Here is a 25788-nt window from a genome sequence, read left to right as displayed (position 1 = left end):
GGCTTGGATTGCAACTTAGGAACACATTGTTGAAGCACATATTACTTTCACTTTATATAGAGAAACACCTAGTTGAACAAAGCCACAATTTTTCATTAGGCTACAAGCAAGGGCCGAAAAATTGTTAAAGTCCAATTCACCTCCCTCTTGGACTATTTTGGGACAACAAATATCATCATCTGTAAAATTGACTACCTGCCCTGCCGTGGTGCCGGTCCTTGTAGGCAAGTGTCGATGAAGTTGGACACCATTCGCAAGCTACGATATTTCGAAACTTATTCAGAATATCTCTATCGTTATATTTTTATTTTATTTTATTTTATTCGTCGTTTTCTTCTTTAGTCTGTGTTACTCATAAATTAAGAAAAATATATATAATATTTATATTTTTCTTTTCTATAATTTTTTTTATTTTTAATTATTCACATTATTTTACTTAAATTCTACTAATTTTTTAACACTCCTGAATTTTATTGTTAAAATAAATTTATAACATTTATAATGGTCTATATTCCCATAATCCCCGGTGAGATCTACATATGTCAATTTCAGCAATTAAAAATTCCAAGTAAACTCCAAAGCTATGGACATAGAATTGACTTATATTCGCCGACCCATTCCTTACGACAAAGCAAGTCATGCAGGTCACCCTTATTGTTTGTCTTCCCCAAGTTACAAGCAAAGCTTCTGTTTATAGTTTCTTTAATGAACGGCTATAATTCAATCTCCAAGATCCAACGGCTATATGGAACATAAGTCTCCGCACTTGAATATACTATATATATAACCGTTCCTATGTGTGCTAGCACTTAGAGGCATCCAATTTCAACCAAGTTTTCTTTACTTGTAGGCTAACGGATCATCAACCTTCGACAAAAAAAAAAAAAGGGGATCATCAACATGGACGGTTGGCCGAGATTCTTTTTGTTTTCAATACTATGGCTAATCTTTACTCCAATATACGCTACTTCTGGGAGCTCTAAAGTAGCCGTAGCAGCAAATAATGAACCCGTTGGAAGACGAAAGCTTGCCACTGGAAACCCAGGTAAAGCACAAGTCCTGTCATATCCACGTCCGTGGGATATATAAATGTTAGAGAGTTTATATATACTAGGCCTAGTAAATGAGTTATTAAGCCTAGTTTGCCTCGGGAGTTACAAATCCAACCCGTTAAATTTTGTCACCCAATTAATTATTATTTTTTTAGTTAAATAATCTACAACTCCGTTATAATTATAACTAAAGAGTTTATTTATCAATCAATATCATAGTAATTCTGGAATCATCTCCAAATTAATGAAATATTGAGTTTGTACAAATCACAACTAAATGAAAAAAAATAATAAGAGAAAAAAAAAATAGGGAAATTTACATGTTATTTGGCCTATCTAACTACTACCATCTTGGTGTCCAATTTAAAGGCTCCATAAGCATCGATTGCGGAGTGGATGAAGATTATGTTGATGAAAATGTGGGATTGCTTTTCAAGTCAGATAGAGATTTCATAAGCACCGGCGAAAATCATGATGCAGAACCAGGAATTTCCACCGAACCAGAGGCCTATACAGATCGACTGTGTAAAAATTTAAGAAGTTTTCCAACGGGAAGAAAGAACTGTTACATTCTGCTGCCTGAACAGGGAAAAAATCATAATTACTTGATCAGAGCTTTCTTTTGTTATGAAAATTACGATGGCAATAATCAACCTCCAATGTTTGATGTGCACATAGGGGTTAACCTTTGGATGACAGTTGATAATCTAAATCGTAATGGGTGGAAATTTGCCGAGATCTTTCATTTTTCTTCAACTGGAATTATTCATGTGTGTCTTGTAAACAAAGGCTTAGGAGTACCTTTCATTTCAGCATTGGAATTATACTCTGTGAATGATTCCATTTATAGAAGTGAGTTTTGATCACTACATGTTACTCGAAGATTCCAACCTGGCAATCCTACTGACATTTTTTTCAGGTAAGTAGATGTGCATTTGATTCTAGTCAGATATTATTGGTACAGTTAAGGCTTGTTTTAATATTGAGTTTTACAAGAGAAAAAACGCTTCAAAAGAAAAACTATTTTAAATGTTAAAAATAGTACTTTAAAAAAATTATTATTATTTTAATATTTTTACCATTAAAATATATTAAAGTTAATTTTAAATTCTTTTTAAAAAATTTTAATTAATTTATTTAAAAATATATAATTTTTTTTTTCAATAATAGCTCTAGTAGATAACCAATAAAAGTGCATTATAATTTTATTTTTTATTTACTTTTTTTTACATTTTAATATTTTTATCATGAATTATTATTAATTTATTTAATAATAATTATTTATAAAATAAAAATTATTTTAATAAAAACAAAGTAATTACATAATTTTTCATCGATAAGAAAAAAAAAAAGGAATTATGACTTAATCCTTGTCATGGGGGAAAAGTATCATCTTAGGCAATTAAAGATTACTTTGTAGGGTAGTTCTTAAATATGGTGATCATTGCCATATAAAATTATTGTGTTAATAATAACTTCAAATTTTTTTCTATAATAACTTCAATCTTTTTTTTTCTAACATATAAAATATTAATTTTTTAAAATAAGAGACTTAGAAACCTATAAGCTACTTTAATATAAGAGACGCATTAAGCAAGTAAAAGTTGTTTTAACATATAGTATTACCATGCATATTTTAGTGATAAAAATTTTAAAATAATGAATTATAATGTTGTCCTTGAAAGTTAATACATATAGATATCGGTGACTTTTATTTTTACTTGTTTCCATATAATTATGAAAAAAATATATAATTTAACATAAATTTATAATTAATCTCATGAGATTTTTTAAAATGATTTTTTTTTATGAAATAGTTAATTATTAAAAAAATTATTAACTTAATTAATAAAAAAATAAAATTTGCTCACATAAAAAACACACAAAATATTTTCTACTAATGAGTTTTAATTTACTAGTACTAAAATCATCTTTAAAATTATAAAATTTCAAATTTAAATTTTAATTAGAAACAATTTTATATATATATACATATATAAGACATTAGAAGCTAATAGGTGCACTAGCAGCATACATTGTTTAATTTTCCTTTGGGATAAATAAAATAGGTATTGTGTTATCTTTATTATTTAGGTACAAGGATGATGTCTTCCATCGCGTCTGGAGAACTTACGGGTTTGCTAATTGGACTTTGGTCAATGCCACATCAGACATACAACTTCAGGAAATTGATAATTCCCATAAACTACCCATTGAAGTTTTAAAAACTGCAGCCCAGCCCCGAAAAGGCATTCCCTCATTGAGATACAACACTAGCTTTACCTGTTCCCAATTATGTAAGTTTTACGTCTACTTTCATTTCGCTGAAATTGTAGAGTTTCCACAAGATCAACGAAGAGAATTCACAATTACTCTGAATGATCACAACTATGGACCCTTTAGCCTGGAATACTTCAAGCCACGGACTATACCTCTTAAATTGACAACCAAAGGCGATATTAACTTTACTATCAATTCAACGAGCAACTCTCACCTTCCACCCATTCTCAATGCCTTCGAGATTCTCTATATAATTGAGCTTCCTCGTTCTCCAACAGACCAAGCAGATGGTATGCTTTTTATATTTATATTAATTGTTATATCAGTAGCAATTAATCTTCATAGCTGTCCATTTCTGTTGCTAATCCGTGCGTGTGTGCGTGTGTTCTAAAAAAATATTAAATCTATATTTTTCTTGTGCAATCAAAGTTGATGCAATCATGGCCGTCATGCGATCATACAACATAAATGAAGATGAATGGCAAGGAGACCCATGTGTGCCAAAAGAACTTTCATGGAATGGTTTGAACTGTAGTAATTATGACAAAAATCCTCCTAGGATCATCTCATTGTGAGTAGTGCACATTTAAATTCATAAGAATATGTATTTTCTTTCCACTGCACACCATTACTTTGATTATCATTTGATGTCAACATCTCACTCTAGCTTACTCTCTGATATGTAAACAGGGACCTCAGTTCAAGGAAATTGACTGGCGAAATAGCTCCGTCGCTCTCTGCCCTCAAGGCAATTCAGTCCTTGTAAGTGTTATTGACTAAGTTTCTAACGGTTCTTTTCAATACGTGCTCTACAATAAAATTAAGACGTTCTCTCATGGGATGCAGAAACAGAGCACCCATGTTACAGGGGTGGAGCTTTCACATATCTTACTCTGTCGTCGTGTAAAATATAATGTATCTTGATCTTTTTGTTGTCTTTTCAGGGATTTATCATACAATAAATTGACTGGAATTCTGCCCAATTTTTTTTCAGAACTGTTGAACTTAACTTTGCTGTAAGTTTCCCCAAAAAAAGAAAAAATAATTGTTGAACCTCGCCTAAGCATGGTTAAATCTCCCAGTAGGGAACTAAGATCCTGCCTTCACCAAATAAATATGACTGATATTATAATGGCATTTTTCTTTCAGGGATTTATCATACAATGAACTGATAGGGCCAGTGCCAGAATTTTTAGCACGACTGCCGAATTTAAAAACTCTGTGAGAAGAAACTTAAGCATAGAATACATGATATTCCTTTTTTTTTTTTTTATTTGTGGGGAAGGAAGGCGTTTTGATGAATTATACGAATGATTTACTATACATTCTTTTCAGAAATTTAACTGGGAACAAGTTCACTGGATCCATTCCACAGTCCCTTATAAAAAAGTCTAATAATGGAACATTGCAGTTAAGGATTGAACGTCTTCTCTTGTCCGCCATTTTGTTTTCATCTTTTTTCCAGCTATTAAATGAACCAATGAAAAAAAAATGATGATATTGAAATCCATAGGTTGTTTAATGTCTGTTATATGATGAATTGATGATGTCATACTTAATGCTAGCTTCGACAAAAATCCAAATTTATGCCAGTCGGATTCATGTGAGAAAAAGAAACATTTTCTTCTTCCAGTTGTTGCATCAATTATATCAATATTGATGCTTCTGCTCCTATGCATGATATCTATCTCTTGGAGACAAAGAAGACAGCAAGGTAATCTATTTTTCCTCTATTTGCATATTAGTTAGCTTACTAAAAGTTATAAAACTATAAACTACATATCATTTTTTTTTCTCTTTATCCATATATTTCAAATTCTGCCTATGCTACTTGCACAGCAATAGCAGAAACACAAAAATCAAAGAATCAGACCTTTAGTTACTCAGAGATTATTAGTATTACTGATAACTTTAAGACCGCCATCGGAGGAGGGGGCTTTGGAAAAGTTTACTTTGGAACCCTAAAAGATGGCACTCAAGTTGCCATTAAGCTGTTATCTCAATCATCAAATCAAGGCTACAAGGAATTTCAAGCAGAGGTTAGATATAGCACTACTGCAGCGTCATTTTCAACTCAATTTAATCAATTATTTGTGCCTTTCTGCCACTATTACAAGATATATAGTATAAATAAATATACAGTCTGATTAATAGTGGTTTTTCAAAATTAAAATGCAGGTGCAGCTCTTGATGGTTGTTCATCATAGGAATTTGGTTTCTCTAATTGGGTACTGCAATGATAGTCATAACATGGCATTAGTATACGAGTACATGGTTTATGGAAACTTGCAACAGCATTTATCAAGTATGTCTATCACAACCTGTAAAAGATTTAATTTGTCGATTTTTCTAGATTTCTTCTCTAAATGGAAGTCCTTTCTTTTTTTTGCAAATTTCCTCAAGACAACTCTGACAATGATAGCCTGATGTATTTTGGTTGCAGAGAAAAGTGGAAGTGTTCTGACTTGGAAAGAGAGATTTCAAATTGCAGTAGATGCAGCTTATGGTTCTCAAGCAAATCCATTTCTATTTTTCTTTACTTTTTGCTTCCCCATTCATCATTCTTATCCATGGCTAACGGGTTTTGCAGGACTGGAGTATCTACATAATGGTTGCAAACCACCGATTATCCACAGGGATTTGAAGACTTCCAACATCTTATTGAACGAAAAATGGCAAGCAAAGATCGCTGATTTTGGATTGTCTAGAGCTTTCACCAATGAAAGTGGGACACATGTATCAACTTGCCCTGCTGGCACATTTGGTTACGTCGATCCTGAGTAAGGGTTTTTTTTAGCAAGGGTTAAAGCTTAACCAAAACTCCTTGGTTCAGTGGTGCTAAAGATTAAAATCTCACATCCAAAAGATAAGCTTAATAGCATTGTATGATTATTAACCTTAATACAGGGATTTTAAAGTTGTACTTATTAGGTTTCTAATATAGCATTAGAGCCAACTCTGCACTCTCTATTATTATGCACGTTCAAATTGCCATCATATCTTCTCCACGTATTTTCCTGTTTTGTTAAAATCCTACATCTAAAAAATACAAAAGAGGTTAAGGGTTGATAACATTTTAGAACCTCTAATCTTAACATCTGGATTGCTCATTTTTTTTGCGTTTGACGGTTGTCAATTGGTTCGTTTTGCATTTGCGCTGTTCTTGACTAATTAATTTGCTTTTGGTGAAAGTTATATAGGGCTAATTATTTTCTGTCTGCAATAGGGCTCAAGCATCAGGAAACTTTAACAAAAAAAGTGATGTTTATAGCTTTGGGATTATTCTACTTGAGCTCATAACTGGTCAGCCTGCAATAACAAGAAAGACCCATGGGGGCTTCATTTGCATACATCAATGGATTAGACCTATAATCGACAGGGGTGATATTCTAACCATTGTTGATCCCAGACTGGATGGAGAATTCGATGCCACTTCAGCCTGGAAAGCTGTGGAGACTGCCTTTTCCTGTGTATCAAACGCTTCAATACAGAGGCCAGACATGAGTCATGTACTAGCTGAATTACAGGAATGCTTGGCTATAGTAATGGCTGTTGAAGAATCCCAAACAATGAAAGCCAGGGTCCTAAGATCAAGCAATTCACTACCAATTAGCCCCTTGAATATTGATACTGATATGGCTCCTAGTCCAAGGTAAAAACTGGAGTATAGATCTCATATGTACTGGCTTGAAATTTTTAAACTTTTTTCTCTTTTTACAAAAACGGTTATATTAATGTATTAAGCTGCACCAATAATTTGCTTATGAAGTTTCTTGGAAATGTATAATTATCGTTACAAAATTTTAGGATAGTAACAGGTCAGATATTTGTGGGTATTCAAGCTAATAGAATGAGTTTAGGTAGCATATAATCGAGATTAGGATGGGTTCAGATTTGAAGTATAATATTTGTAATATGTTTGGATCGAGTTTAGATTTTACATACTGAGTATTCATTAATGGAACTTATTTGTAATTAATTAAATATGAAATATGTGTTTTTATAATAATATTTATAAATTTTTATATATTATATTTTAAATAAATAGAATTTAAATATTTTATAAAGTTATTAAATTTTAAAATATAAATTATTAATAAAAATATTTTTTATGTAGATTATCAATTAAAAAATATAAAATTAAATGAATTAAAAAATATAAAATTAAATGAATTTAGATATTTTTTTTATAATAATAATTTGGTATGTTTGCACAGCCACCAGGCTGCAAATTGGAAGCACTAATTTGTCAAATAAATGTTTTTTCCTACTAAAAGATGAGCCTCCGAGTAGGGAGCGTATTATTTAATTATAATAAAAAAAATTAAACTAAACTAATGAACTTCAGTTATTTTAATAATAAATATTTTTATTCTATTAAAAAATGAGCCTCTAAGTGGGAGCGTATTATTTAATTATAATAAAAAAATAAACTAAATTAATAAATTTAAGTTATTTTGGTAATAATAAGTTTAATTTGGTTATTTTTTATTAATAATAATAAAAATTTTCATTTTTTATTATTAGTTTGGTTATTTTTAATATATTAATTATAATTTTATTAATAATATATTATTTATAATTATTATTTTTATGATTTTATAATAATATTTAATTTATAATTATTATTTTAATAACATTAAATTATATTTATTATTTTTTATAAATAAAAAAATTATACATATATTTTTATTACTATTTTATTAAATAATTTGTAATATAAAATATATATTTCATTTATTTGATGAATTAATTATGTTATAACTGATAACAACTAAAATTTTTAATTTTAGTTAATTTTAATTTTCTTTTATTTTCAATTTAATTAATATTTTTTAAGTTGCTTAACAATATAATTAATAGAAAATTTTATTCAGTTAATGGAATGCTTACTCAAACCTCCAACTAAGTTTGAGTTTCAAAAACTAATGAATCAAGATGTCTTCTCCTTAGCCTTTCCCATTATCCATTAGAGTCGATATGTCCGAGTGGTTAAGGAGACAAACTTGAAATCTGTTGGGTTTCGCCCGCGCAGCTTTGAACCCTGCTGTCGACGTTACGCTTTAATTTTTATTGGGTTTTCCTCTCCAAAATCTGTGTTTGGGGGCTAAGAAACAGTAGGAAAATCCATCCCCTCTCCTCTTCTTTATAGCTTTTTCCTACAACTATCCATCAACTGCTAGAAACCAGTCCACTCTGGGACAGAGCCATGCTTGCAGATATTATATGAAATAGTGGTGATTAGGATGACATGAAATGGATAGTCAATAAGAGTCATATAAGTAGATAGTGGGTCTTATAATATTCAGTTTTTTCTGTGTTTAAAATAGTTTTTTTTTTAAATAATAACTGTCTATTATTTTTAAATGTCATTTTTTAATTAGTTTGCCATTAGATATATTAATCCTACATGAAATAGCAGAGGTAGTGTAAAATTGCTTGGGTCGAAGGGCATGGCCCTCTTGAGTTTTCAAAATCTTTTAAGAATATAGTAGTTTTTTAAAAAATTAATATTTTTTACTATTGCATATAAATTTTATGGGGCGCTGGTTGCATAAAATTTTAATGAATATTTTAAAATTTTTTAAGAGTATAAATATAGTGGTAATAGTAGTATTACCATGCATATTTTAGTGATCAGAATTTTAAAATAATAAATTATAATGTTGTTGAAATTTAATGCATATATATATATATTGATGCCTTTTATGGTTACATATAATTATGAAAAAAATATAATTTAATATAAATTTATAATTAATCTCATGAGATTTTTTTAAAATGATCTTTTATAAAATAATTAATTATAAAAAATATTAATTTAATTAATAAAAAATAAAATTTTCTCACATAAAAAACACATATAATATTTTTTAAAAAATTTTAATAAATAATATTTCATAAATCCTAAACCCTTTCCCATAATTTTTTAATAAAATTTGTCACATATAATTTATTTATTAGATTTTTAAAATATATTTACCTTTTTTTTTACATAAAGAAACTTCATTTTTTTGGTGATGTTAATAAATTTTTCATAATTAATTATTTGATGGATAAGATGAACCGTAAAATTTTGTTAAATTATCATAGTTTCTGTAATAGAAAAAGTAATCATAGAATATATATATATATATATATATATATATATATATATATATATATATATAAAGTATTAATTTAATAAATTTCTATTTCTATTTGTTTAATTTTCTTGTCTAAAAAGTATATAATTGTTAAAATTTATTTTTTTAAGTCAAAAAATAAATTATTTTAAAAGAGCTAAAATCATGCTAAAAGGTGATATGATTTTAAAAACCAACTTAATTAATTTGAGAGCCCTCAAACGCCCTAAGATAAATATGTCTTCGAACATAAATGTAATTAATTAAAATTGAAGAGTAAATATAATCATTCTAATAAGTATTTGTTTACATCGATCCTGAGTAGCTTAACCAAACCTCCTTGGTTCAGTGGTGTTAAAGATTAAAATCTCACGTCTAAAAGATAAGCTTAATACCATTGTATGATCATTAACCTTAATCCAGGTATTTTAAAGTTGTGCCTATTAGGTTTCTAATTTAGCATTAGAGCAAACTCTGCACTCTCTATTATTATGCACATTCAAATTGCCATCATATCTTCTCCACGTATTTGCCTGTTTTATTAAAATCCTACATCTAAAAAATACAAAAGAGGTTAAGGGTTAATAACATTTTAGAGCCTCTAATCTTAATATTTGGGTTTCAACGTTGAGCTTGAATTTTTAATAATTGCTCATGTTTTTTGTGTTTGACGGTTGTCAATTGGTTCGTTTTGCGTTAGTGCTATTCTTGACTAATTAATTTGCTTTTGGTGAAAGTTATATAGGGCTAATTATTTTCTATCTGCAACAGGGCTCAAGCATCAAGTAACTTTAACAAAAAAAAAGTGATGTTTATAGTTTTGGGATTATTCCATTGAGCTCATAACTGATCAGCCTGCAATAATAAGAAACACCCATGGGGGCTTCATTTGCATACATCAATGGATTAGACCTAAAATTGACAGGGGTATATTCTAACCATTGTTGATCCCAGATTGCATGGAGAATTTGATGCCACTTCAGCTTGGAAAGCTGTGGAGACTGCCCTTTCCTGTGTATCAAACCCTTCAATACAGAGGCCAGAAATTACAGGAATGCTTGGCTATAGCAATGGCTGTTGAAGAATCCCAAACAATGAAAGCCAGGGTCATAAGATCAAGCAATTCACCACTAATGAGTCATTTGAATATTGATACTGATATGGCTCCTAGTCGAAGGTAAAAACTGAAGTATAGATTTCATATGTACTGGCTTGAAATTTTTAAACTTTTTCTTTTAGATAAAAACTGTTAAATTAATGTATTAAGGTGCACCTAAAATTTGTTCCTGAAGTTTCTTGGAGAAGTATAATTATCATTACAAATATAGCAACAGGTCGGATATTTATAAGTATTCAATCCGATGGAATCTTAATAGGAAGGGTTTGACTGGTATATAATTGGAGTTTGAATTTGAAGTATAATATTGTGACAATAGATTATTAATTAACAATATATCTGTAATGTCCCTTTTAGAACTGGATATTATTATGCGTTTTATACCACTAGATCTCATGGCTTTCTCCCTTGGACCCCTGCTTTTAAATAAAGTGCACTATTCAGGTTAGTGGTTTGCCGTCCTATAAGACCCTTCACATTTTTCTCCATTTTCGATATAGGACCTGATTCATTTCTGCCCCCCATTTGGACAAAGTTACCAATGAGCCATATCCTCCCAGAGGATCACTCTCAGCCGAGATCTTCCTTTCCACACAGGATGTTACAGGCCCACAAGCTTCCGCCTGGTTCATCCCCGAATCACATCGTATGGTGTCTGATTCATCCTCGAATCACACCGTATGGTGTGATTCGGGAATGAACCAGGTAAAAGTTGGTGGGCCTGTAACATCCCATGCGGAAAGAAAGATTTCGACTGAGAGTGATCCTCTGGGAGCACATGGCTCGTTGGTGACCTTGTCCGAATGAGGGGCAGGAATAAATCGAGTTCCATATCGGAAAGGGAGAAAAAGGTGAAGGGCCTTATAACATGGCAAACCACTAACTTGGATAGCGCGCTTTTGGACCTCAAAGAAGGGGGTCCAAGAGACAAAACCATGAGATCCAATAGTCCAAAGCTAACAATATTATCCAGTTCCAAGAGGGGCATTACAATATCATACAATATATCTTTCAATTATTTTTAAATTATATAATTTTAATTATAAGGTGCATGTATAATTTAAAATTAAATATATTATATAATATAATACGATAGTACATAATATAATATACTTTTTAGTTATATATATATATATATTACAATCTTAATTTTATGTAAATATATAATTATATTGAAAGCATATGTAATACATCTAAAAAAGCAATAAAAAACATTTGTAAAATATTGGTTCTTGATTCGATTCATATTTAAATCTTAGTGAGAGATCAAAACTAAACCAAAGTAGTAAAATAAATTTGATACGGTAATTATAATTAGTTTGATATAATTTTTCAATTCGACTTGAAATCCCTACAACTCTGCTAAGCAAACAAGGCATTTAGGCAATTGCCATCATTAATTTAGTACAAATATTATAGCAGGATTTAGGAAGAATTATTGAATGCACCTAGTGTTTATACTATTTACTTACAAAACACATGAGATCCACTTTCTCAAATAACAAAGTAATTGATTTTTATTTTTACATGGAGTACTATATATTTTTTTTAGTGATTCCAAGATATTTTATAATTTTCCCAATACTTGGCGTGTTATTCAATGCTAATTAACCAAGGAAGGCCAGAACCTGCAATGCATGCATTTGGCCATTCAACTAAAATTTTTGAGAAATTTGCTTCCTCTATTGGGTACGGTTCATTGTTTATGCAACAACCCTTTTATCTTGCAATATTTCCTCATTAATGCCATTATTATATATATATATTACTAAATCTGGGCACACTTTTACTGTATCTAAGAACAGTAAAAGTACCCTTTTGCCCATATAAAACTAAAGGAGGCAGCTGCGTTTGGATTTCTCCTTTTATTGCAATGACCACCAATTTGAACTCTGTTTCAACAGTAAATGCGCATGATCAAATGAGCATAAATATCGAACATATTTTCTTTAAGATAAAATAAAAAATATTATATTTTATATTTATTAAAAATTGAATTATTAATGTTAAAAACTATGTCATGCTTATTTTTAATTAAAAACATTTTTTATATATATACTTCAATATTTAAAAAAAAATTAATTTTATTTCATAGTATATTATATTAACATATTAGAAAGAGTGCAATTTTACTCCTCCTAAGAACATTAAAACTACCCTCTTGCCTCTCATCTCTTTCTCTTTTTCCTAATTTTTATTTTAAATTATATCTTTTAAACTCTTTAATTAATTTTTATTATTCCTAAAAATATTATATATACATAAAATTTTTTTCTATTTTTATTTTTTATTTCAATTTCAACTGCTTTTAAACTATTTTAATTATTATTTTTTCATTGAAAGAAATTTGAATTAATTTTATTTGTAATGAAGTGAAATTCACTGTTCTAATAACAAGATTGGAATTATTTTACCTTGATGAGTTTCTTATTTTTGTTGTCTTTATTTTTTTAATTTTTTTATTTTATTACTAAAAGATAGAGATTTTTTTAAAAAAATTTTGTATGATATATTTTGGAATTGTTTGAAATTTTACATTTTTTCTTTGAGTCTCATTTAAATTTTTATTTAGGTATTTTATTTTATTAATTAAAATTTAAATTTTCGTTTATTTATTTATTTTAATTTTAAACCATCATAGTGTTCATATATCAATTCTTTTAATTGTTAATTGTTTTGAATTATTTAATTATTAAATTTATGTTAATTATTATTATCTTTTTTTAAATAATTTAAAATGATTTTATTTAATAATAAAATTAATTTTAATTTACACACAAACATTATATTAATGAAATATCATATTTTCATTTCATTATAAGAAAAGTATAATAACAATAAATTGTTCATTTATTTTAGTAATATTTTTTGCACTTATGATTTGCTATAAACACTACTTTAAAATAATAAAATTTTGATTAATATTATTACTCTTTTGTTATAATAATATACTTAATATTATTATTATTATCTAAAAAATATTAAAATATATATATATATATATTTTTATAAAACCTATTTAGTTATTAGTTTATTAAATATGTAAATTTGATTTATAACTGATAAATAATTAAATTTACTTTAGTTTTAAATTTTGATATAATTTATAATACATTTAATTTATTTTTAATAATTAAAAATAATTTAAAGAACATACATTTACATTATTTTTATACACTAAACTTTTTACCATAAGAATAGTTATAAACTTTTTTTAGTTAAGTTAATTAATTTTATTCTTTTAACTACTACTACTATTATTATTATTATTATTATTATTATTATTATTATTATTATTATTATTATTATAACTAAACTCTACGAATTGAATATTTTTTATTATTAATATCATTTAGTCTTAAATTAAACTATATGCACATAATTAATATGCAATATAATGAATGGTTAAATTTTTATTTCAATTGAATTGATTAAATAATTTTAATAATTTTAATAGATAATAATTTTATTTATTAGATGTAAGTATATTATTTTATATTATTATAAAACGGAACCAGATGTACTTTTATATAAATATTTTGTTATATATATATATATATAAACCGCAGCATCGGGCGGCTAAACTTGTACGATATTAAAATTTTCCAATGCAAAATGGCAGAGCAGGCTTCCTGACTGACTGACTCACTCTGTATGACATAATTTTTTTAACTATTTCATCCTTGAGAAATATAGACAGAAATTCCACCAAGCAATAATAGTTTGTTATAAATTTTATTTTGTGTTATGGAGTATCATTAAATATAATTGTAATTCATATCATCAATATTAATTATTTATATTTGTAATTATATGTGATTTAAAAGTAGCAACTAATCTTTTATGGGTAGTAAGAATGATTAATTGGGAATTGTTGATTAAGTTACAGTGGAAAAATATCAAATGAGATGGTTTGGCTGTAGTTGACGCCAAGACTGAAACGGCCATAACCTAATACTAATTAATTATCATCATTCCCAAACTCTAATATAAGGACTTGTTCATTTTCTCTTAATTTCCATGGACAATATAAAGATAATACGTTGCTTTTTTGACATGCCTAATGGTGTTAGCCATTGGTATTATTTTTAATATTTGATTGAAAGACTGAGAGCAGGGACGGTAACGGATCGAGTTTTTACGGGTACTCAATCCAACTGAATCTTAATAAGGTGAGTTTGGGTAGTATATAATCGAGTTTGGGACTGGTATTTTCTTAAGACACCTTTTAGTTAGCTTGAGAAAGAAATTAAAGAATTTTAGAATCAACTACCTTCAAACTATGTATTTTCTTTGAAATTGGATGAACCAAACTAAATCTTAATTAGTTTAAAAGTTCGTACATTCTACTGTTCCGGTGACCAATGGCTGTCCAGACAGTCAGGATGTCTGGAACTACACTTAAATGATAGTGAGGAGGCATAAAATAATGGAATATATGATAAGAGAATACAAGAAAAATTTAAAAAAAAAATAAGAGAAATGAAATGTAACTAGGTTAAACGAGTTAGAATCGTAATGATGGGTGACCGCACCAGGAAGCCACTGCGTAGACAGTTGACAACCCCAGGTTCGCGGGAAACCCCAAAAAATAATTTTCGGGACTTAATTAAAGGTCTAGTGAGGTATAATTGACATTGCGAGTGTCAAAAAAAATTTAGTCAATCGGTACAGATGAAAATGAAAATTAAAGAAATCGTCGGATCAGGGATTTAATCGGTATTATTGAAAAGTGTGATTATAACCCGAAAATGGGCATTTTGATCATTTGGTACCTAGAGTTGACTTTTGACCTAAATATCCATTAAAAATGAGTGGTAATAAATTTTGAAACCCCATAAAAATATGAAATTATACATGTAATGTAATTAAGGAAAAATGAGGGGGGGTATAATTAGAATTATGAAAATTTAAATATTATAATGTTTAAATTAAAGATAGTGGGGGTATAAAAGGACACTTGAAGACAGATTTTACCACTTCACACCTTCATCTTCCTCACTTTACTCACCATAGCCGAATTGAAGCTTCTTCTCTCTTCCTCCATAGCGTTTCACCCAAGCTCTCCGCCTCTCCCATTTTCAACCTAAATTCACAAATTTTCTTCATTAAAGTTTGTCTCCACACCTTGGGCAAATCATAAGTAGCAAGAACAATAGGATTTGGTGAAGTTTTAAAAAGGTTTGGAAATTCTTGGTTGAAGGTTAGTGCCAATTTCCTCTTCCTCTCTTAATTAAACTTTGAATTAAGGTTGTAATGAGTTGATATGTTAATAAATTTGAAGAAATTGATGAGTATTTGGGAACCATTGATTTCAGCAGCCTTGGTAAGTAAGGCAAATTGATGAATTCTTACGTGTAAGTGATGGGTTGTGATGTGGATTAAGGTAATTACATGTATTAGCAAATTTATTTCATGTGTATGTTGAAGTTGATAAGTTGAATTACGATTTTGAAATTGTTTGATGAGACTTGTGTAATTGCCTCATTTTGGCAGCCTTGAAAGCATGAGAGATTGATAATTTTATGTATGTAAAAGGTGAATTGTGAGGTTGATGAATGAATTATAGGTTGAGGGTTGAAGTTACATGTGATAGAAATTTGATTGAATGTGAATTATTGACTTTGACCATTTAAATTAGGATTCTGAATTAGTAAATTGAGACTTGATTAGTGTTGCTAGAATTTAATTGTGTTGAAATGAATTGGTGATATTAGAAGTGCCATGAATGCCACAATTGTAGTTTGGGAGATGGAGAAATGAATATTGGGAGCATAATTTCCTTGCAGGTTGAGTAATTGTTGAGCCATAACCAAAATCGTGTGGCTCCAATTGGTATTAGGCCAATTGGAGATGAAACTAGACCCAAAATCATTCAACTTTCATGTAGAAACTATGTCCAAATTCTACCTAAAAAGTGAACAAAAGTTTGCCCTAATTCGGATTACCAAAATGTGAATCCAAAATTTTGACCAAATGAACAATGTTCATTAAATTGGCCATAACTCACCGTAGACAGGTCCAAATGACCTGAAATTTATACCATTGGAAAGCTTAGACATAGAGTTACAACTTTTGTGAAGATCACAAAGCTCAGAAATGCTATTAACCAAGTCAAATTGCATGCCCAAGTTGGGTTACCAAAACTATCAAGTACAAAAACTGCCTAGATTTTGCTATGCATATGCAACCTGTCTAGCTTTGATAAAAATACCATATCTTGGTCTATAGAACTCCAAATAACATGAAATCAGTGCTAAAATTTCAATAAGACATAAATCTACAAAATTGGTATTTGGACCAAAACTCAGAAACCAAGAGAAATAGGTCAATTAGCTTGATCAAGTTGATGCACAAAATCTGGAAATTTCATAAGTGACTATTGACTCCAGCTTAGTCTTTTAATGATATATCTCACTAGAAAACTTCAATTGAGATGTGTCATATAGTTCTGGAAAGCTAAGAAATAGAACTCAAGGGACATTAGTTCTCATAATCAGAAAAAAGAAAAAAAAAATTTAAGTACAATGGTACTTCAGAACAACTGATGTGAATTGTGATTTAGGAATTTATGTTCCCACTAGGAACAAAATCAATTGTTATAAATTGTAATTGAACTTATGATTAAATAATAATATTTTAATACATATTAATGTTTAATGGTACTTATGTGCCCATGTATTGCCTAGACACGTGTGTCAGATTGGATAGATTGGCATGCCAATAGGGTATTATTTGAGCAGTACTGCGTAAGGTTTTATACCTGTATTTATGACTTTATGCCCACATTTATGGCTTGTATGCCCGATTATCTGTTTATCTGTTATCATGGCTTTTTAGCCATACTGATTGCATGCGTAGTTGACGTTCTGAGCTTACACGTCCCATGGTATGATGACCCAAGACACTGCAGTGTCCAATACTTAGGACCCGCTTATCCAGTTTAGTCAGCCTGTCATAGATTATTTGGGTAGTGAAATTTATTGAAATAAGTTAAGAATATTAGCAATTAAAAATATTAGAAATTTCAAACGAAATTAAATTAATTATAAATCCTAATTATCCGAATTATGTTTTATTTCTACCTTTATTTGTATATTACTTCTTTGTTATATTATTGCACTACTAAGCAGCAATGCTTAGCGCGATGGATTTGTTTCCTCGCACAGGTATTGAAGATAAAACCTAATGAACATTTGACTGGGATTTTTGGAGTCTAGATCTGCAGAAGTGTCAGAAGTATTCAAGGTTGTCACCTCTTCAACAATACATATAGATAGGGCTCACATTAATCATATTATGTATTTGATACATTATAATTGTGTCTTATGTTGTAATGTAAATTAAGAAATTGTAATTAATTTGTATATCATGTACATGATGAACTTATGTAATTAGTTTGTAAATTATGTAAATTAATGAAATTTAAGAATTCTGATAGATAAGTTGAGCAACATGAAAATGTATGAAATCAAATGTGAGATGACATTTGAAATTATTTGATCATGGTGAACATGAATGAAATTGAGCTAAGAATATTATGAATATATGAAATTGAGTTTTGAAACTTTGAGAATTGTGTTGAAACTGTTGAGATTGAGTATAAAAATATATGAGAATTGTTCTTTTCTGAGTTAAAAGAAGCGTATTTTCAATATTTGCTTGACACTCTCTGGATTTTTGGTAAAATTTTTAGAATTTCAAATTAAATCAGATTTTAATAAACAGCAAAAATGGTCTAAACCTTACTTAAAGATTTTTGAATAAATAAATCAAGAACTAAAGTGAAATAGGATAAAATAAGGTATTTCGGTACACTGTGTGGCATGTCTTGCTCGGCTACACTGTAGACGGGTGAAGAATGTTACAAGTTTGCTTAGTTTATGTTTTATTTACTTTGCCTATTACCTATTTTCTTTATTTTCTATATAAATTATTACATTTAGTTAATTTAGTTCTCTTATAAATTGCTATTAATTTAAATAATCAAAGTAATCAAAGTTTAATACTTAAACACAGTTTCTTGTAACAATGATACTTTACTCATCATTTTATTATTTAAAACGATTCATGAACTTGTGGAAAATGAACGTCAATACTCCAACATATAAATTCATAGCAAATTTAAAATTTCAGCTATTTAATCCTCATTTTTAAATTTAAAATTTTATAATAAATTTACATTTAATTTATTTTGATAATTTTATAAATAAAAATTAAATTTATAGTTTATAAATGTTAAATTTAATAATTTTTTTAGTAATTCATAAGTTCCTCTATATATTCGTAATTTCGTATAAATTATATTATAGATAAATTGAATAGATATTCTTTAATTTTTAGATTTTTTTTCACATTGATTTCCTTTAATTCTTTTTTCTAATTTTTTAAGCTGATTTAAATTCTATAAATCTTGAACTTGAAATTTAATCCAACTATCATTGAAAAGATTAAACAAATTTGAATGACATGCATGGCATACATGATAATACTTTTTTTTTTATGAAATAATACTACAGTTAATACTATTATGAATAGTGTGCAATAGATGGGACATACTAATTAGGATATTAATATAAGTTGCATCCCATAAGTAAATAAATAATAATAAAATACAATAAAATTATATATAATAATAAAATATAATATATATATATATAATCATAATACAATAATAATATAATAATATTATGTGATATAGTAATAAAATAATATATAAATTTGGATAACCTATAGTTTAGCCTCTTAAATTTTGTTAAACTTACAATTTAATCCTTATAATTTTAAAACCGAGTAATTTAGCTCCTAACATTTTAATAAACTGATAAGTTAGTTCTCACAATTAAAATTTCAATTAACTTATCATTAATTCAAGCAAGAATAATCAAAAGTCCTTAAGACTTTATTTTTTTAACAATTAAGCCCCTAATTTTATTCCTAACTTGCATTGTCCTGAAAAGTCAAGCAGAATATTTAAATTATTTATATAGTGAAATAACAAAATCAATACAAATTATCTAATATAATTTAAACATTCTGCTTGACTTTTCAAGACAATGAAAATTAGGAATATAATTACGAATTTAAACCATCATCCTTCACTTTCAAACATTGTAATGATATTTTGATTCATACTTTATCATATATATTATTAATTTAAATAGTTAATTAAGTATTCAACTAATTTAAATAAGAGTAATTTACATAAATTTTTAATTTATAATAAAATTGCAACGAAAAAAATTAGATTTAAATAGATTAGACCTGCAATGAACCCAATACAACTTGCCACTGCTTAATATTGTATACAACAATAGTAAAAGTAAACTTTTGCCCTTAAAAACTAAAGAATTAAAAGAAGCATATAGATTTTCTTGCGACGAAGCATAACTTCTGCTTCTGCAGTACACGCACTGACGCACATGACCAAATAAAAATTCTATCTAATATATTTTATATTTTTTTCAAGATAAATAAATAAAAAAATACCTTCTTTTATATTCATCAAAAATTGAATTGTTGGTGCTTACCAAAAGGAAAATTAAATTGTTGTTGTTAAAAATTATGTCAAATTTATTTTCAATTAAAAGCTTCTCTTCTATATATACTTCAATATTTTAAAAAAATAATAATTTTATTTCATATTATACTATATTAATATATTAAAAAAGAGTGCACTTTTACTAAACGTAAAAATAGTAAAAATACCTTTTTATCCATTATATATTTATACTATAAAAAAAAATTACTGTACAATTTACCTCTAATCTCTCTTTTTCTTTAAAATTTTTTAATTTCTATTTTACACTTTATTTTTTAAAATTTTTCTTATTTTATTACGAAAAACAAATACTTTCTTTTTAATTTTCATATGATATATCTTGTAATCTTTGTACATGCTATACCATTTTTTTTCTTTTAATCCCTTTTAAATTTTTATTTAAATATTTTATTTTATTATGTAATATTTTGAATTTTTATTATTTATTTTAATTTTTAATTACTTAAGTGTTTATATATGAATTCGAAATATTTTTTTATTTTATTTTCTATTATATTTTCATTTTAATTATGTTGAATTATTTAATTATTTGATTATTAAATTTATGTTAATCATTATTATCTTTCCTAAACTAATTTTAAGGTGACTTTGTTTTATGATCAAATGAATTTTAATTTATATACCAATATTATATCAATGCAATATTAGTTAGTTATTAAAATTTTTTTAATATGAATGGGTTTAAGTCATACTCACAAGTCACAACAGAGTAATTGGTCTTTTATTAGGAGGAGGGGACTTTGAAAGTTTCTTATGGCCGCGATGTTGCATAGTTTTCAACCGTCTTTGTTACGGTTACGTTACAAAATTAGTAATCTAAGGGAACAAAAATCGGAAGCCATGAGAAGAATCAGGTATGTACTTCTTAAGCATGAAAATGTGGAACACTGGGTAGACGTAAGAAAAGCTTGGTGGTAACTCTAACCGATAGGCCTCTGCTCCAACTCTATCAGTACTCTCAAAAGGCCCTATGTATCGGGATGCGAGCTTGCCCTTCTTCCCAAATCTCATAACTCCCTTCATCGGAGAGACCTTCAAGAGTACATAATCGCCCACTGCAAACTCTAAATCCTTTTGCCTAGGATCTGCATAGCTTTTTGTCTGCTGTAGTGTCCTAGCTATTATCGTCATTTCATAGCGAAACTTGTACCTCAAATCACTCTTCAATCTTTTTCTGACATATTTAGTACTCACTATGCCTCCACTGCGCTTGACTTGATATCTCATAACTTCAATAAGCTTTAGTGCTTACCTCTCCTTCTGTCATGACCCAAAATTATGTGTCGCGACCGGCACATAATTTAAGTGTCCTTAAATCATGCAAGCCTTATCAGAGTATCTTGAAAAAAATATATTGTCACTTGCTAACCAAAAAAAAAAAAAGATAAAATCTAAATAAATAAAACACTGAATAAACAATATAAATATCCTATAAGTAAACTGCGGAGTCTCTATAGATTTTAAATAAAAACTTAAACTGTTCAATAAACTAAACTAATTATTAGCCATAGGAAACATGAATTCGGGCATACCATGAGAACAAATCAAAGATTGTCCCTCTCCAGAAAATAGACTAAATATTTGAATCAGCTGCAGAATTCTACTGATCTGAAACAGATAACAGACAGAGAAAACGTTGTTTGAGCTAATGCTCAGTGAATGATAATTATAGCAAAAAACGGAATAGGAATAGGCAGACGCTTGATTAATTTTACAATAAATTTTCTATTCAATAAAATCATGCTCATGCTATCAAATCATTAATAAAAATAACTTCATAAAACATATATATATATAAGAAATTCATTAAATTAAAAATTTATGGTACAGTACACCAGAGTGATGATACCTCACATTACCAAAGGTCAGATAGTAAGCGCGCTACCAGATATTAGATACCTTCCTCATATTCAAATTTAAAATTTTATAATAAATTTACATAAAATTTATTTTGATAATTTTATAAATAAAATTTAAATTTATAGTTTATAAATGTTAAATTTAATAATTTTTTTAGTAATTCATATTGTATACTTGCCTCTGCTTAATATTGTATACTAGGGGACCAGCAAAAATAATGGTCTTCTATTTTTTGTCCCCTTAAATTACTAAATTTGTAAAGTAGTCGTAACCAAGACTTCAATTATCGAAAACCATGCAACGTGGCAGTGATATGAACTTTTAAAGTTCTCTCCTCATAATAACATGAATTACTCTATCATAAAGGTCAAGAATTTATAGAAATTAACTCAACAAGAAATTTTTATTTAGATAAATTTATAATAAATTTAAAATATAAAATATATAAATTATATATCTATAATGGATGATATTTATAAAAAAAAAATCCTTAACTTATGTCCACCGGCCCATTCCTTACGATACAGTAAGTCATGCAATTCACTCTCATTGTTTGTCTTCCTCATGTTACAATCATAACAGTTGTTTTCAGTTTCTTAAATAAATGGCTATAATTCAATCTCCAAGATCCAATGGCCATATGGAACACAAGTATCCATTCAATATTATTCCATATTAAGGTTTCATTTATTTTACAAAAAAAATATTTTTTAAAAAATATTTTCGAGATATTTAAAAAAATAAATTAATAAAAAATATTTTATCAATAAAAAAAATTAAATTAATTTTTAAGAAAATATTTTTTTAAACTTTTATTATATTGTTAAAATATATATATATATATAATATTAATTTAATATTATAATTAAATAACAAAAAAATTATCTATAAAAATATTTTTAAAAAAAAATTTATATATAAATTATTTTTTATAAAATAAATGAAGTCCAAATTAAATTTACACTTTTACTATTTTTAACAATAGTAAAAGTAAACTTTTGCCCTTAAAAACTAAAGAATTAAAAGAAGCATCTGGATTTTCTTGCGACGAAGCATAACTTCTGCTTCTGCAGTACACGCACTGACGCACATGACCAAATAAAAATTCTATCTAATATATTTTATATTTTTTTCAAGATAAATAAATAAAAAAATACCTTCTTTTATATTCATCAAAAATTGAATTGTTGGTGCTTACCAAAAGGAAAATTAAATTGTTGTTGTTAAAAATTATGTCAAATTTATTTTCAATTAAAAGCTTCTCTTCTATATATACTTCAATATTTTAAAAAAATAATAATTTTATTTCATATTATACTATATTAATATATTAAAAAAGAGTGCACTTTTACTAAACGTAAAAATAGTAAAAATACCTTTTTATCCATTATATATTTATACTATAAAAAAAAGAAAAAAATTTACTGTACAATTTACCTCTAATCTCTCTTTTTCTTTAAAATTTTTTAATTTCTATTTTACACTTTATTTTTTAAAATTTTTCTTATTTTATTACGAAAAACAAATACTTTCTTTTTAATTTTCATATGATATATCTTGTAATCTTTGTACATGCTACACCATTTTTTTCTTTTAATCCCTTTTAAATTTTTATTTAAATATTTTATTTTATTATGTAATATTTTGAATTTTTATTATTTATTTTAATTTTTATTTACTTAAGTGTTTATATATGAATTCGAAATATTTTTTTATTTTATTTTCTATTATATTTTCATTTTAATTATGTTGAATTATTTAACTATTTGATTATTAAATTTATGTTAATCATTATTATCTTTCCTAAACTAATTTTAAGGTGACTTTGTTTTATGATCAAATGAATTTTAATTTATATACCAATATTATATCAATGCAATATTAGTTAGTTATTAAAATTTTTTTAATATGAATGGGTTTAAGTCATACTCACAAGTCACAACAGAGTAATTGGTCTTTTATTAGGAGGAGGGGACTTTGAAAGTTTCTTATGGCCGCGATGTTGCATGGTTTTCAACCGCCTTCGTTACGGCTACGTTACAAAATTAGTAATCTAAAGGAACAAAAATCGAAACCATTATTTTTGCTGGTCCCCTATTATATAATATTAAATATAATAAAAGATAAAATAAATTATTATCCCTATTCCTATAATATTAGGAAATGGGATTACATTTTTTTAAAATAAAAATGAGATTAAAATTTTAATTTAAAAAAGATATGTAATATTTAATAAGTTAATAAAAAGTGATAATGGTCCATAATGTTAAAAATTTAATTAATTAGCAGACGTATACATATTATCATCATTTGTTAATTATTAAATTAAAATTTATTTATATGTAAAATTTAGCAGACTTTTTTATAAAAAATAGTAATTAGTAAAAAAATAAAAAATAAATAAAGTAAGGAGTATAATGATGTATTTGTGTTTTTAAATTTATTGTGGGTCAAATTTAAATAAAAACTTTCTATATTTTAATAGAAATTAATCAAAATTGACTTGAAAGTAGTGAATATCTTATAAGTTCTGTACTTGAAATGGAAGTTTCAAATCAACCGCGGACCTCATAGGGGTTGTGAGCTATATGGAATACTATTATAAATATTATAAATTAGTTTTAACACTAAATTTAGAGTGTTAAAAAAATTTAAAAATTTCAAGTGAAATAAAGTGAATAATTAAAATTAAAAATTTTAAAATATATATATAAATGTTATTTTTTTTCCTTTTAACAAATTTTAATTCTCTTAACCATATACTAAAGACGGATAATGATAATGATAATGATAATAATAATAATATTGTTATTATTATCATTAATCGTGGGCACAACAATGTCGATGTCAACTTTGGTGAATTTTTTCTAAAGGTTAATAATTATCTAGTACTTAAATTTTATTTATTTAATTAATTAAAAATTAAATTAATTAATTTATATATTTTAATTTCAATAAAAAATTTATTTGCCTATAAATTATTTAATATTTTTATACTCTAACTTGATTTTCTCTAAATTACTTTGATTCAGCTAAATTTTTTATTTTTATTTTTATTTTTAAATATTATTCACATTAGCAAAAATTTAGAAATTTAGTGGTAATAGAATTATTATTAATATTATAATTAAAATTTAAGTCGCATTAAAATTTTTAATATTACAAAAAACATAGAAAATTAGAGATTTTTAAATTATTTTTAATAAAGTTGTTATAATCCATTTAGAGTAGAAATTATAAGATAAATAAAATGTATCATAATGCAATAAAAACTTTAAAACTGATAATTTTATATTCTTGTTTTTCTTAAAATATATTAATTTTCAATAATCAATTAAATTAATATATATATATATATATATATATATATATATATATATATATATATATATATATATATATATATATATATATATATATATACTTTCCACTTTTCTGTATATTATCGATTATAGATAGGCTGTAGATTATAAAATTATTATTAATTATTTTATAAAATAGTAAATTAAAAATTTATAATTGACTAACACCTATAAATAGATATTGTAAAAATGCTATAGATATTAGTTTTAATACTTTTTAGATAATAATAATAATAATAATAATAATAATAATAATAATAATGTGATAATTTAATTAAATTAAATTCTTATAAAATTCTAAAAAATCTAAACACAGCATTAATGAATGGCTATAATTCAATCTCCAAGATCCAACCGCTGTATGAAACATAATTATCCATACATGAATGTAGTATATATAGAACGATTCCTATACGTGCTAGCACTTGGA

At 26.7% G+C, this 25788-nt stretch overlaps 1 non-coding gene and 1 pseudogene across 1 annotated transcript; both read left to right on the top strand.

Annotated features, from left to right (window-relative positions):
* Positions 1 to 826: 826 nt before the first annotated feature.
* Positions 827 to 7097, top strand: LOC131177775 (putative leucine-rich repeat receptor-like protein kinase At2g19210; annotated as a pseudogene).
* Positions 7098 to 8306: 1209 nt separating this feature from the next.
* Positions 8307 to 8388, top strand: TRNAS-UGA (transfer RNA serine (anticodon UGA)). Its single transcript has one exon. It is a non-coding gene; the product is annotated as a tRNA-Ser (tRNA).
* Positions 8389 to 25788: the final 17400 nt, after the last annotated feature.

This window comes from Hevea brasiliensis, unplaced genomic scaffold (assembly GCF_030052815.1).
Source record: "Hevea brasiliensis isolate MT/VB/25A 57/8 unplaced genomic scaffold, ASM3005281v1 Scaf86, whole genome shotgun sequence".
NCBI lineage: Eukaryota > Viridiplantae > Streptophyta > Magnoliopsida > Malpighiales > Euphorbiaceae > Hevea > Hevea brasiliensis.
Note: the sequence above shows the minus strand (reverse complement) of the source record. Positions and strands in the feature narration are given on the sequence as shown.